The 10,958-nt window shown below is 58.4% G+C and overlaps 1 long non-coding RNA gene across 1 annotated transcript; it reads right to left on the minus strand.

Annotated features, from left to right (window-relative positions):
- Positions 1-6,113: 6,113 nt before the first annotated feature.
- LOC113840003 (uncharacterized) lies at positions 6,114-10,571 on the minus strand. Its single transcript, XR_003492689.3, has 2 exons — positions 10,318-10,571; positions 6,114-8,079 (listed from the first exon to the last, which is right to left on the minus strand). It is a non-coding gene; the product is annotated as an uncharacterized lncRNA (long non-coding RNA).
- Between the last annotated feature and the right edge of the window lie 387 nt (positions 10,572-10,958).

Below are 10,958 nucleotides of genomic sequence, written 5' to 3' on the forward strand. Positions count from 1 at the left end.
TGAAGCTGGAGCGAGGGGAGAGGGAAAGGAGGAGCTCTGCAAGGTGGTCTTCATGTGTGGGATCAGCTGCGTTAGATGGTCCTGGGGGAGAGCAACCTGATTTACGGTTAGTGCAGGAGGGAATGAAAAAAAAAAAAGAGCAATAAGACCTGAAAAGGAGCCTGATGTTTGCATCGGCTGGGGAGCAGGGCTGGGGAAAAGGCCCTGGAAAACTTCCTTCCCCTCGTTTATGGGTGCCTGGGGAGGGAGAGGTCGACCCCAGGCTTAATCTCGCATCTGCTGCGGCGAGCTCTGGAGGGGCTCCGCGGGCTGGCGGCTCCGGGCAGGGAGGTGAGGGAGGACAGACGGCCACCAGCACTGGGACATGGGGACAAGGACAGGCTCAAACACCCTCTCCAGCCACCGTTAGCTCCTGCAGGGTGCCACAGCTTTGCTGAGCCCCTTGCTACCCCCAGCACAGGGTCTCGGATAAGCACCAGGTCACACCTTTCTGTTTCCAAACCAGTCACAGAGAAATAGGGGAAAAAAAAATCACCAAAAAGCACAATGAGCCCCCAACGCGGCGAGATGCTTCCATCCCACGTGTGAGCTGCGACCTTCCTTTATAGGATGGGAACGGAGCGGAGCTGCCAGAGGAGCAGCAGGGCTCTGCGAGTGGAAGAGCTCACAGCACCCAGCCAAACCCTAACCTCACCTTTACGCCTTCCCCAGGATCCCCCTCCCTCCCCAAAAGAACCCAGAGAAGCTTTTTGTAGGTTCCCCCTGCTGCTCTCACCCGGCTTTGTGAGTGCGGTGGCTGCGGGGATGGGGGGATTTGGGGTGCTCGGATCCCCTCCAGGCCACCCCAAGCTGCAGACAGCCCCCAGCCCCTGCTGTAAGGCAGCCTCACCTCCCCTCCTCATCCCCTGCGAGGCAAAATCTGCCCGCCACGTGCGCCAGCCGCATTCCCACCTAATGGGAAGCAGGCAGCAATTCTGGCCCATCAGCACATCTCTATCAACTGGGCTCAGGGAAATATGCGGGGTCCGTGCCTCCAAGGGGTTCTCGGTGCTGTCGCAGCACCCAGAAGCTCCAGCAGAAAGCTGGGCTGTGCCCGGGGGGGGATAAACCCAGCCTCAAAGGCAAGGGGAGCAGGGCAGAAGCTACACGCCCTGGTTCCTTGCAGGGGGGGCAGAGGTGGGATAAAGGCATCTTTGGGTATCCCTACAGCCCTGTATGGGGTAGGGGATGCAGGGAACGGAGCACAAGTGTCCTGGGACAGGGTACCAAGGGACATCTAAGTGGGGGCAGAGCTCCTGGGGTCAAAGCCACCCCTAAAATACTGCAGCTATTTCTCACCCACCTGGCAGGGAGGGACATGTTGCCACCATGAGCAGGGACAGAAGCCACCTCCAGGCCACCGAGGCACCCAGCACATCCCAACTGGCCCTTTAGCACTGGGAAAAACCTCCCTGCCACACCACGATACAGAGAGGGGGAAGAGGGGGGTCCTGCCCTTCCTCAGCCCTAAATTTCCCCCAGGTGCTTCTGCTGCACTGCAGCTGGGGGCAAAGCCCAGGGAGGTGCTGATGGGGCTGGGTTTTAATGGATGTGGCCTCGCAGGAGCAAGCAGGGAGAGGTTAAACAGCCCCAGATGGATGCGTTTTGGGGGGAGTTAGCAAGGGAGGCAATGTGAGAGTGAATACAGCAGCCGAAATAAGGCAGCAGCCGCCACCCCTGTGCGTGCACAGCTACTATTGAACCATCTCAGGAAGACCCAGGGTGTAAGGGGCATGAGATTGTCCAAAATATGCTGAGAAATCCCGAGTCTAGCCCAGGAACGTGACAGCAAGGACACAAAACAAAAAACCCCGTAGTAACCCCGCGGGCAGGCTGAGCCTGAGGATAAACGGAGGAGGGGATGAAAAATGCTCTGGTTTCCCTCAAAGCACGGCTCTGAAATGGAAATCGCTGCTGGGGGGGTTCCTGCACTGGCAGCGCACGCTCCTGTGACCGTTTGCAAGGGCTGGCTCGCTGTGAAGCTGCAAAGGAGCCACCTGGGCATTAGGCAGAGCTTTTTTTTTTGTTGTTTTTCTTCTGAGCAGACAGCGAGCTGCCAGCACCGTGCAGGACGGGAGCAGCGAGCGCAGGATGGGGCCGAGCCCTCCGGCGAGCAGAGGCTGCCCCGTGCCCGTGCGAGGCTCCAAGCTCCTCGCAGCGCCGAGCAGCTTCGTAGGAAACTTGCCAGCAGCTCGTTTTCCTGGTCTTTTAATTATTTCCTTTATTTTAGCATGAAAGGGGAAAGGAGGGGTGGGGGGGGGATGATTTACAGAGACCGGGAGAAAGTGGCTGCATTGGTTCCCTTCCAAGCACAGCTGAAGAGAAAATCACTGAGAGCAGGAAAAAGCCTCCAAAGGGCCTGGAAGAGTTGACTTTCTCCTGTTTCAAAAGCAGCATGGGACAGATGAGGGGGATTTTCATTCCCAGGCAAATCGGAGACCGGCTCCGCACCCACCGCAGCCTCGGCTCAGCCAGGACGGGGCTGCTCCGAGCTCCTGTCCTGGGAAATTTGGCCCCACCTGGGGACAAATCCTGGCTGAGCCCCAGAACCGTGCCGCAAGGTGACTAAAGGGGTTTTAATTCCCTTGAAAGGTCCAAAAAAAAAAAGCCTGGTGTGCAGTTCCCTCCAGCTCATCAGTTCCCTGTGGCCGGGAGTTGGTGACTCATTTTCCCCATCCGAAAAACAAAGCGAACTTAAATCCTGCTCAAATACAAGCTCCCAGGTTAGTTTATTGCTGTCTCATTTTAGAATAAATATTTTATCCCTTTTTTTTTTTTTATCTCCAGCTGCCACAGATTGCAAACTCCTCTTTGTTTTAGTCAGGAGAAGAAAAAACAAAAAGGGATGAAATTTTCATTAGAGGCAAACCGAGACTTCCCCGAGCAGAGTGAGCGGAGCTCAGCCCTTGCTCCCAGCTGAGGGTCACTGGCTTCGTGCTGCACGAAGCTGCCAGATGAAGCTCTCAGGAGTGGAGTTTGCTGCTTTTCCAACCAGGGCTGGTGCCAGGAGAGCCGTGGGAAGGTGGCGAGGAGCGGCCAGCAGCAGCCCCTTCCCCAGCCCTGCCACCCTCCACGCGCAGGGGCCGGGGAAAAAAAAAAAAAAAAAAAATCTGTCTTAAAGCTCAACTCCAGCCCACGCACATTCTCCTTCGTTCCCCTTTGTAGCTGGAAGGGGTTTGTTCCAGCTCTAATTGCTCCAGACCTGCTTTTCAGCCTGGAATAATCAGGGCTTTCTGCAGAGATGCTCCGGCGCGGCCCTGGAAATCACCCAAGGCAGCGCGCACACGGCTCCGGGGTCGGGAACCAGAGGTGTAGAACAGTTGCAGAGCAGCACACGGAGATCCCAGCCGGCCCTAGCCAAGCCCAGCACCACCAGGGTTTTCGGAAATTCGCCCATGGGAAGCAGCTTTGGGTCCCCGCACCCCTTCCCTTCCCTCCCAGCCAGGCTCAGGGCTCAGGAGCCCTCCTGGGTGATGCTGAGCCCGTGGTGGTTGCCCCAGACCCACACCATGCATGGGGACCCAGCACGGTCCTGATTTCTAGGACAGGGTAGGAAACTTCTTCAGCCCCTGCAGGCACTGCTCTGGGGGTCGATCACAGCCACGCACACCTGGGGGGGGGGCAAATCCTCCCCCCTACCAAGGCCAGGCTGCCTGCACAGCCCCAGGAAAGCGCCGCCAAACAAACAATTTCCTCCCAAAGAACCTCAATTTTACACTTGAAGTGTAAGGATTGAAACGTTTCATGATTGAACCCAGGCGAAGAGTTCCTGGGAATTGCCTGCGCAACCATATGGATTTGTTCCGTGGCTTAAAAAACACAAACACAAAACCCCAAACCCCAGCCCCGGCTTCCCACCCCCTTCCTTCCTCCCCTCGGCTCAGAAAAAAGCCGCTCGCCTTCCAGCCGTGGCCGCTGGTTTCAATTATCCCCGTGATTAACTTTCTTCATTTTACGGGCGGCTCCTGCCAGGCGCCCCATTGCCACCCCGCTGCGGTGCGGGGGGCACAGCCCCAGGGCACCCCAGGGTGCTGGCAGAGCAGGGGGGGGCACAGCGATGCCCGGGTCTCCTCCCCTGCTGCAGGGAGATGGGGAGGACGAGGCTCCTTCAGCTCAGCATCCCTCCGGGTGAACGATTACGGGCAGGAAAAAGGAAAAGGGAAGGGGCAGAGGGGGGGGCAGAAGAGGATGGGGGCAGAGCGAGGTGATGGATGGGGGTCAGGAAAGGTGGGATTTGGGGAGGGATGGAGCGGGGAAGGAGGGGGACGTGGCGCTGCTCTTGCAAACACAGCTGCCTGGGAGGAAGGGGAAGGTGTGAATGGCGGAGGGAGCAGGTGACGTGCTCCATCTCGCTGCTCCAGCCCCTGGGATTCAGCTCGGAGTCCTCCCCAGGCACCCAAGGGTGCTGTCCCGGGACATCCCTGTGCCCCCCCATGACCGTACCTGTTCCCTTAGGGTGCAGCAGGCTGCGGGTGGCCCTACCTAGCACAGCCGAGTGCTCACCCCTTTCTCCATCCCTCCCGCACCCCCTCCAGCCCTCAGCAGGGTGGGAGAGGAGCAAGGAGGGACCGTGCCCCCCATCACCCCCGGGGACCCTTCCTCATTGCAGGGTGCCCCGGGGCTGGGCAGGGTCCCATCGCCAGCTGCGCTGCCGCCCTGACCCCGGCCATAAATCCTCCCCCAAGGTCCAGCAGGCGCTAGAAGCTGATTTGATTCTCATTTCCTTCTCTCCACTCAAGATTGAGCCCTTAATCCCCTCCAGCAAGCACTCCCCAACCCTATCGCCCCCTCCCTTTTCCCTTTCCCTTCCCGTCCCCCCACCAGTATCCCACTGGGGCGAGCAGGGCTCCGCCACCAGCTCCGTTATTATTTGTCCCCTTCCCTGCAATTTTTTTTTTCCAGGGAAATGAAGCTGCACGAGGAGGAGGAGGGAGATGGGGGCCGATGCCTGTGGTGTCCCCGTGCAGGGCTGGCTTTGCTCAGCATCCCCGGCTCTTCCCCACAAACGTGACCCAAGGATGCTGCGCGTCCCCCGCATCCGCGCGTCTGGCTTGAGCGATGCACAAGCTGGAAGCCGGCGCTCAGCTGGGGCTGCGTGCACTCAATTAGCAGCTCGGAGCATTGCTGGGAGCCAGAAACCCCTAACGAGGGGCTGTGGGCTTCTGCCAAGATTCGCATCCCAGCCCCTCGTTGCCTGATCCCCCTCTCACGCCCGGAGCGAATGGAAACCGGGAACGAGATGGGACGTGGGGGAAAAATGTGTATTGGGCAAACGTACTGGGCTCTGAAATCTGAGGATGGAGAGCAAAATGTGGAGGTGGGGGAGGAGCAGAGGTTGAATCCTGCGACTGGGAATTTGGGTTTTGACCGGCTGGTCGAGGCTGCAGAGCATCAGCACAAAAGCGGGGGCGAGCTGGGGGAGCGGAGGCGTCCTGCACCCGACCTGGGGACAATGAGAAGAGGGAATGGGGACACCAGATTGAGCACGGGTCTTTCCACACCTCGGGGCTGCCTTTGTCCGGATGAAAGGCAGGGGTTGGGTTACCAAATCGCACCCATCTCGCCCTCCCAGCACCGTCTCTTGCAGCTGCCCCCCTGCCGGCTCGGTTACCCCTGGGACAAAGGGGCTGGCGGCAGGGGGGGCTCCCAAAGGGGGACCCAGCCTGGCCCACGGTGCTTTCATCTTCCCCCTGCCGGCCTGGGGAGTGGAGATAACTCCTGCCCGGAGAGATAAGATCAGGTAGACACTCGGGACACCCGAAACCGGAGCGTTTTTCTGGTGCCTTCTGCCTGTTTGCAACCCAAGCCGCTCCTCCCGTCGCTGCGTGGGGTAGCACAGCCCCAGGCAGCTCCGGCTCCAGCAACACTGCTGCTGCTCCCCTTCCACAGAGGATTGCATGGCTTCTTTGTGCTCCCCTAAGCCTCGTCCTTGTCCTTTTGCGGGCGAGGGATGAAACGGGGCCGCCTCCGGCACGCTCCATCCCCATGGGGCTGCTGGCGGTGGGCGCAGCAGCTCCAATCCTGGGGGTCCTGGAGCTGTGCTGAGGGCTCGAGAAACCCAACTGCTGCCCAAAATGCTGCTGCAGTGTTTAAATGCAGGGTCCTTCCTCCACGGCTGTCCCCCCACCACCCGGTGCCCACCAGCCCCGAGCCCAGTCTGGTGCCCGCAGCCACCGCAGCTCCTGGGACGCTGCTCTGGTTTGCAGGGAATGAGCCCAAAAATGCTGCTCGGCCCTCACCCAAGGAGCCTGGCCCCAAAAGGAGGACCAGGGCTGTGCCAGAGTGGGATGAGAAGCATCCGCTGGTCACTGCAGAGCTTCTTGGCTTTTGGGGAAGGTTTCTTAACACAGTCAGAGGCTCGGAATAGGGGCTGGGGAAGAAAAAACCTCGCTCCAACCAAGCTCTGCTCACTCCGACAGACCAAGCCCGGGCCAAGCTCAGCCCCAGGCACACTGCATTTTCCTCGGAAAAGGAAGCACTACTTATCTGGGACAGGGGAGCTGGAGAAGCGGCTGAGTTCTTGCTTTTTCCACCAACCCCTTTGACAGCAGAGGACTGGGGGATGCAGCGAGCCCTGCGGGCACCTCAAAGCAAGGGGTCCCAGCCTGGCTGAGGTGGGGTCCTGCAGCGTGGGATTACCGCAGGGAAAGCACCTTCCCTGGGGGATGTTCGCCCTGAAAAAAACCCTCTGGGATGGGGCAGGAGCAGAGGAGCAGAGGTCCGGGCAGCCAGCACGACGCGGAGCTCTTCTTCAGAGCCCCGGAACCCACTGAAACGACGACTTTGTTCCCGAGAGAGACCTGCCCCTTCTTTGAAGTCACTACAAGTCCCCTGAAAGAAGGAGGCTTTTATGGGAAGGATAATTGCTCTTCATTGCACTGGGGAGAAGGAATCAAAGGCAAACAGCCTCCGGAGCATCTCTTCTGTGGGTAGGAGAAATATTGTATCTGGCTGCCCCCGCCTGCCCTGCTGGTGCTTCGGTCACCTCTCGGTTTTCATTCATGAGGTTCCCAAAATAACTTCTCCTTCGCATCAGGACAGGAAGCCGTAAGAAACAAATCAAAGCCCAAGCCTGCTGAAAATGCTGATTCCTTCAGTGCACCGGGTCAGCTGAGGCTGCGAGCAGTTGGATAAGCAAAAAACGGAGCGAGTGCCTTTTAATTTCCTTGAAGCACAGCGAGTTGCCCGAATTTTGGCACTGATGCTTGCTCTGCATCCAACTCCCAGCAGGTTGCATTTCAGTGGATCCGAGCCTTCATTTCAAGCTGTTTGCCACAGAGAGAGCTTCAGCGATGACCACCGAGGGGGCTTTCCACAACCCCGTGCCCTCCTTAAATCCCAGCTGCACCTCCAAAATTTAACACTCGCGTCCTCGCCACGACCAGGCTGGAACCTGCTGGTGCTGCCAGCTGAAGTGGGGAGCAAAACGGGGCACAGGGAGGTTTGCACAAGGCTGAGCACTAAAAGCTCTGCCCGAGCAAGGATCTCGAGGTAGGGCTCGCAAACCTTCCTGGCCACGGCCCCGGGAAAGTCAGCGTTTTGGCTGCAAAGAGCTGGTCGCGAGGCTGATCCGGTGCTGATTGAAGCGGGTCCCCAGGCAGGAGGGAGCGTGGGTGGCCGTGACTCAGGGTTTGGCTCCGGCCACGTGGGGAGCACGTGGGGATGGCGCTGGCTGCGTGCACGGAGCAGAGCAGAGCTCAGCACCCACCGCTCCTCCGCTCCCCAGGGTGCTGCATCCGTGTGAGCAACCCAAACGAGGTCCCAACCCCACCCCGGGGCACGCTGCGAGCTCCAAACTGCCCTGGCTCAGCCTTCTCCACTCCCACCAGCAACTCTGCCAGGGCTCCCCGCATTGCAGCCACTGCTGGGCTCGCAGCCGGCTCTGTCCTGGGCTGTTGGGGAGGGTTTTGGCCAGGCTGTAACCACCCCACGCTGCGGTTCTTTCAACCCATGGGCTGGCGGCAGCTGGAGCAAAGGAGCATCCTACAGCAGGGTGTGGAGTGAAAGCCTTGTCCTCAGCCCCTGCCTGGCTCCGAGAACCTGCAGAAAGGGCAAGAAACAACAAAAAATAAGCTAAATGCCCCGTTTCTGCTTGCAGGAGGGCACAGAGAGCTGCCACCTGAGGAAGGGAAGGGAACAGGGAGGGGAACAGCCCCGGAGAGGGGGAGGACGAGAGGCACAGCTTCGTGCAGCACATCTGGAGCAGGATGAGGCCATCTGCCTCCATCAGCCTGCCAGCTGCTGAGCGTGCACGGAGCCAACCGCAGCCCCCCCCAGCCGGCATCGGATCCAGCTCTGAGTGCAAAGCAAATATTTTCACAAGATTCCCAGGGAGCGCAAAGCGAGTGGGGTCCCCGCGGCCACCGGCACGTCGGAAACGTTCACTTCTCCCTCCCCTTTTCCATCTATTTTTACACGCTTGTTACTCGGCGGTTTTAAGACACTCCTGACCCACCCTGTCATGTTGTAAGACTTAATTCTCGGCACGGCGGGAGCTGCTCGGGGCTTTTAGCCGGGCCAGGGTGCACAGGGCGAGCTCCGACTCCGTGTGCGTGCATGCAAAACACCGCGGCTACAAAAACACGTGGGAGCGTTTTGTTTCCCCAGTGGATGACAAAAATGCATTAACGGATTATTATTATTAAGCTGGGGAATGACAAATAATCCACCTCCGAAGAATTCTGTAGTGAGAAACAGCTGTGCAGCGCTCGGTCGTAGCAAGCATCTTCCCCAGGACCAGCAGCTGGGAGCCACGGGGAGCAAAGCGAAGGGAAGGAAGCGTCTTATAGGAAATATTTCATCCGGCAGGTGCCTCAGGTCCCAAAAGCTTCTCAAAAATAAGTGTACGAGGAGTTTGCAATGAGAAAATAGCCAGGAGAGGGAAGAACTCAGGTCTGATTGAGGCTTCCAGGCTCAGCACCACCCCTGCAGAAATCCGGCCTGGGTTTCGTGCTGGTAACAGAGTTCAATGTAAACACATTTCACGTGGACCTGAAAAATGACCTCAAAGCTTTATCTGGGATTGAGAAATCTCTCCCCAGCCCCTCGGCTCCTCTCCCCCCCCTGCAACTGGCCGGGGAACGAAGCAGCAGCGGCGCACGAGCGCTGCAAGGGCGCGCAGCTTCCTGCCTCCGGATGCGAATCTTCTCAAGATCAGGCCAGAGATGCTGATTTCCTAACGCTCGCTGTCACACTTCTCCTTCCTTAATCAGATGGGAAACGATTCAAGCGACACAAACGCCCTCTGCCAGAGCTCTGACCACCCTTTGGGCCACGGTGGCCGCTGCAAAGAGCCCTGGGGAGGTCGTGGGCAGCAAGCCGGGGCTCAGCGCTCGCCTCTGGGCACAGCGGGGAAGCAGCAGCTTGCTGCCAACCCTGCCTCTTAAAATCAGCGCTGAGAGGTGATTCTGGGATCATGTTAATTAAAACACATCCAGCTGCTCAGCCTGCAGGGGAACACCACGCAAGGATGTGACTGCATCGGGGGCTCGCTCACTCCCAGCTCTTGTTGACGCAGGCAAAAAAAGGGGTGATGCTGGGACTGGAAAAGGGTCGGCGCTGCCTGAGCTGCAAGATGAAGGGGTTTGGAAGAGGGATTCATGTCGGCTGCCTCCAGATCCACAGGTGTTTGGATTTCAGGCCTTCACTTCAGCTCTCAGCCCCCAGACGCCCACTGAACTGAAGGAGCTTGGGATCCTCTGCCCGGCCATGCAGCAGGATCAGCCCCACACTTGCACCAGGACCCGCTGGACCCACAGCCAGCCCTTTTGTCCTACAGATGGGGAGGATTTAGCCCCAAACTGGGCAGAGAGGCAGCATCCTGCGGGGCAGCAGCTGTTTGTCCTTCTCCCCACACCATGGCTCTGACAGGCTTTCAGCACTGCTCAACCACCACGTCACCCCACGTGCTTTCCCCTCTGCTGTAACCGAGCAGAATCTTCCCTTTTTACAGCTCCTGGTTTTTATCCAGAGTGAGAAGAGCCTGGGAACGGCCCCATCACCTTCCTGGTGCTCCCAAAATTGCTCCCCAGCTCCCTTCCCTCTGAAGGCTGAGCAGCATCCTGCAGCCCCCGAGGGTTTGGGCACGGGCATCCCCAGCACAGCACCTCCAAAAGCCTTAGCAGGTGAAATGGAAAAAAAACAGCAGCGGGGTCTTGTCCCCAAGACATCAACGCACTTGCAGAGCTCCTGGAAGATTTGGCACGATTTTATTAGCTGAGTTTCCTCCCCTCCTGGCTGGCAGCACGGGACCCCGACACCCAGCCCCCTGCTCCGTACCTGCTGCATCTCCGGGGCTCCCGGCTCTGCTCTCTCATCCTCTCTCTGTTTTTGGCTGTTTCGGCTGGCAGCAGGCTGACCTGGACAAGCAGTGGATTAAACCAGTCCAACCCCACTTCACTGGGATTTAGGAGAAAGGAAAACACAGCTTTATTACCCCTAATTAAAGCAAAACCGCAGACCTGCTCCCCTCTCAGCAACAGCGAGCACTTCCCAAAGCAAGCCAATTTTCCCCCCTTTTTTCCTCCTTTCACCTTTTGGGCTCCCCCAGGTTCATTTAAAACCAATTAAGCTCTGGCCACACCTGGCTCCATCCCTCAGCGGATGCAGGTGAGCGGGGTCAGGTTTGGGGGGGGGATGTGGCCCCAAGCATGGTGCAAAACCCCCCAGGGAGGGCCTGGGAAGCTGCGAGAAGCTTTCCTGCTCAGCTGGGATAGGAAGATAACGGATACGAGCTTTTCCAATGAGAAATTCAACCCAAAACCTGTGATGAAGACAATCCTGCGTGGTTTTATTGCTCCATAAATCACCCCCCCGGCCCCAGGGATTACCCCGGGTAAATCATCACCTCCTCTTAAACAAAGTCCAGCGCAGGTTCAAGTGGGAACGGAGGGAAACGTTATCCCTTTTTCCGTCCCTGT

Source organism: Anas platyrhynchos, chromosome 28, assembly GCF_047663525.1.
Source record: "Anas platyrhynchos isolate ZD024472 breed Pekin duck chromosome 28, IASCAAS_PekinDuck_T2T, whole genome shotgun sequence".
Taxonomy (NCBI): domain Eukaryota; kingdom Metazoa; phylum Chordata; class Aves; order Anseriformes; family Anatidae; genus Anas; species Anas platyrhynchos.